Genomic DNA, 4,220 nt, shown 5'->3' on the forward strand with positions numbered 1-4,220 from the left:
TGCAACATGCCCCGTTTTGCCACAGGTGTGGCATACTCGTGGCTGTCCCACGTAGTCGAGGTAGCCACGACTTACTCCAATAGCGAAATTGGAGGGGGGATGCAGGATGGTTCATTTGCTGTCTGTTCATAGAGTCACCTTGACCTGGTGCTCACTTGTCCAGATGCCGAAGGTGTCTTTCACTTGCACGCTGTCACTTTTCAGTTCAGCGTACCTGGCGAGGAACGTAGGCACATCAGACACAGGGACGTGGGGGTTGTACGTGTGCAGTGTAACAACCCGATTTCGCTGCGACGGTAGCGTAAACAGAGGATCCGCAGTCAGGATCGACAAGGGACTCTGGTTACCATTTTCCTTGAAGACAATCAAGAATTTGATGCACGCTGCGACGCTCTTGAAGGTGACATCAAAACAAACATTGTTGGGGAAGTTTTGCAAGCAGAAGATCTCTGTTGCTTTAAACCCTCAACACTCGAGCAGCACCCTCTTCACGAAATGTTTCCTGTCCACAGGTGACTCTCCTTCCGTTTTCTTCACTGTGACTCGGACAGTGTTTCGCACTCCCCAGTCTGGTGGTCGGGATGCAGCTGCATCCATAGCTCGTACGTTGGGTCTGAACTGTATCGGCGTTAGGCCTAAACCAGAAGTTTAGGCCAGTATGTAGATCCACCAATAGCAGCCGGGCTCCAAACGTTTCCTCTTTGACGATTTCAATCCCTCCGAGTTCTCCAATCCACGATCGTTATCGAGATCCTCAGCTTCCCTCGATCAAATGAGACTACACTTGATCTCAGCCAGAAGGCCGAGAAGCGATAGCCAATATTTTCCGGCTATGGCTCTTGTCCTCCTCGTCCACCGACATTCAGGAGCACCTTGCTGCGCTCGACCGTGCTTTGGAACTTTTAGTCTACGGTCACTGTTGGTCAAGAGACCTCCAGCTTGGCCGAGCACGGTGGAGTCTGTGCATGCAGAACCAGTAAAACACAACAGGAAGACATCGTCTGGCAAGCCACCCCCTGTCGTCACCAGATTAAATGGAGACGCTGTGAAGGCCCAGTGACACCCAACGGAGGGAGTCGAAGAAATCTCCACCTTTGCCGAACAAAGGGCAATCCGTGCAAGCAGCAAGTACTGGCGGAATCCAACAGGGGGAAATGTCTAGTCTCCCTGAGCTCCACCCTGGCGTGATGGTCGTGGAGTCACGAGAACGAAAAGAGACGCCGTGAAGGTGTACCTACATCCAAATCAGGATGCCGTTCAGTCTGTCGCCACACTTCCCCGTTGTGCAGGATGAAGGGATGTGGTAACTGAAGTGAGGAGAAGGCAAGTCGGCATCCGAGGGTGAGGGTGAGTGGCCTGTAAAAAGCAGCAGGAAATCTGTTTGGCATATCAGCTGAAAACGGAGCCTGGCTGCCGCAAGTCCGCGAGCCCATAGGCTCACGACATTAGTGCGCGAAGCGCCCGCCAGCAGAAAAGCTAGCAATGCTCTGGAGCCTGAAATTTTTTTAATTGGTCAGGATGAGACAACTGGACAAGACAGGAGAGGGGAAGCCAGGTTTTGCGCCATTTTCTGCTTTTGCACTATTTGTGCCCAAAGCGGGGTGAAGGCACCATTGCTGGAAACATTGCAAGACCAGGTTGATGCCTGGAGCGGAGCAAGAAAGCCCCTGAACCATCTCCGTGTCCCAAAAATCAATTTAATATTCGGTCCCCCGAAGGGGACATACAAGATATTAAACTGATAAGAACAGATACAACACTTGATCTGAACCAAAAGGCCGAGAAGCGATAGCCCATGTTTTCCGGCTATTTCCCGAGTTATCCTTTTACCCGTAATGAGCTGGTAAAATTACTTAGGACGTTCGTTCATTTTACCTGCCTGTATCCTTTCATGTACCGTTTTTGCTCTCCTAATTACCTGAAGTTCCCAGTCCACATTGCGACCCCGGCCCCGGGTCACTGGCCGCGTGGAGTTTGCACATTCTCCCCGGTTCTGCGTGAGTCTCACCCCACAACTCAAAGATGTGAGAGGTAGGTGGATTAGCCACCATAAATTGGAAAAATAATTGACTACTCTAAATTTTAAGAACTGTGTATTTCATTGTAAAACAAAAAAGAGGATGTCAGAGACCCCAGAGATTGTCCTACACGGTGAATCTGTGCAGTGCAGAGTCCAGGAGGCTGCAATCCGGTGTCACAGTAGTTTGCACGCTTGCCTCAGCGCGCCAGCAACCCAGGTTCAATTCCAGCCTCGGATGTCTGTCCATGTGGAGTTTGCACTTTCTCTGACACGGTTTCCTCTGGGTTCTCTGTTTTCCTCCCACAGTCCAAATATGTGCAAGTCAGGTGGATTCGCCGTGCTAAATTGCCCTTTAGGTTAGTTTGGTTTGCGGGAATGTGGATAGGGTGGCGGTGTGGGCTTAAATAGGTTGCTCTTTCTAAGGGCTGGTGCAGACGCGTTGCGCCGAATGACCCGCCTTCCGCTCTGTATTCTATGATTCTATAAAGAATCGTAACCTGCATTCGAGCCTGACGTGGGATTTCGAAACAATCCAAGGCGAATGGCACAGGCAGATTGGCTTCTGAAGTACAGCTTGGGTCAGTGGGTGTGGACAGTGGTTGGGAAATGAAACACATACATGTTCGGCTGCAGGGCAGGTGCATGTGTCCGTTGGAGCACCAGGTTAGAACGGAAGAGCGAAATATTACTCCAGACGATATCTGGATGTGTTCAGCAGAGTGCACTGGGAACACGCAGATCTCGTCCAGCTCAGCTTGATCTGTTTTTATGAACAATAGAGCCAAAAATGACACAGAAAAGTCAGTCCAAAGTATATCTCGACGTAGTGCACTGATGTGTGAACAGCAGTGTGGATAGGAAGGCAGAATTGTCCTTCTAAAGTTCACCAGCTTCTTCAATATAGAACATTCGGCTGGATAGGAAAACAATTATTCTTCCTGAGCATTGCTGGATATGGTATTGTGGAAAGTCCGGTGGATTGGTACACTAACTAAGGTGGGATTTATGCAGTCGAGCAATTGGGGGCAGAGGATCTATCCATTTCTATCATTAAAAAAAAATCTTTATGACGTTGAAGACTTGTTTCAATTCCCCCTAACCTCCTGCGCTCCAGAAAGACGAATCCCAGCTTCTACACACAACTGGGTTTCAGGACAGCCACATCCATCGTCACAGGGATGTTTGGGGCGGGCGGGATCATGAGGAACGACGGCTCACCACTGCGCTATCCTTCTCCCAGTTTTACTGGTGCTTCCAGTCCCATTTTCAGCCTGTCTCACAACTGGCGTGTCCCGTCCATCGATGAACTGTTTCATCCCTAAGGTGATGGCTTGTAGGTGAATAGCCCCCGGTAGAACGTCTCAAATGCCTCGTAGACATTTTTTGGCTCTGCCACTGGATTCGGTCTGCTGCTTCTAATCTGAGCTATTACCCCCGTGGCTGCCTGCTTTCTCAGCTGGCGAACCAGCAGTGGCTGGCTTTATCTCCGTGTTCGTAAAGGGTCTCCCGTACCTGGCGGAGTTACTGCAATGCTTCCCTCGTGGAGAGCAGATCAAAGTCCATTTGTAGCTTTTTCCTCTCCGCCAGGAGTTCTTTGGTCAGGCCCTCAGAGTATCGCCTGTCTACCTCCAGTATGGAGTCCACAACTGTCGCCTAGCCACCCTCTCTACCTTGTCTCTACGTGCGTTCTTGGCTATGATATCACCCCTGACCACAGCCTTCGTGGCCTCCCAGAGCGTGAAGGGCGGGACTTCCCCATTCTAGTTATTAATAATATAGTTATCTGTGGCTGTGATATTTTCTTGCACAAAGCATTCTGTGCAAGTCGGGCCATGTCCAACCTCCATGTGGGGGGCGGGGTAGCAGGCATTGAGCAAAAACGTATTAATCTGGCTGCATATTAATATGGAACCATATTGATATGGAAGAGCATTAATGTGGCTGGATATTAATATGGAACATTATTCATATGGAGCAGGATTAATATGGCTGCATATTAACTTGGAACCGTATTAATATGGAATAGTATTAATATGGCTGAATATTAATATGGAACAGTACTAATATGGAACAGTATTAATATGGAACCATATCGTCACAGCTCCAGGGTCCCAGATTTGATTCCTAGCTTGGGTCAGTCTCTTTGCGGAGCCTGCATGTTCTCCCGGTGTCTGCGTGCATTTCCTGCTCCGGTTTCCTC

At 49.5% G+C, this 4,220-nt stretch overlaps 1 non-coding gene across 1 annotated transcript; it reads right to left on the minus strand.

Annotated features, from left to right (window-relative positions):
• Positions 1-1,600: 1,600 nt before the first annotated feature.
• On the minus strand, positions 1,601-1,790 carry LOC140397108 (U2 spliceosomal RNA). The gene has a single exon (XR_011936705.1). It is a non-coding gene; the product is annotated as a U2 spliceosomal RNA (small nuclear RNA).
• Positions 1,791-4,220: the final 2,430 nt, after the last annotated feature.

Source organism: Scyliorhinus torazame, chromosome 20 (assembly GCF_047496885.1).
Source record: "Scyliorhinus torazame isolate Kashiwa2021f chromosome 20, sScyTor2.1, whole genome shotgun sequence".
Lineage (NCBI taxonomy): Eukaryota > Metazoa > Chordata > Chondrichthyes > Carcharhiniformes > Scyliorhinidae > Scyliorhinus > Scyliorhinus torazame.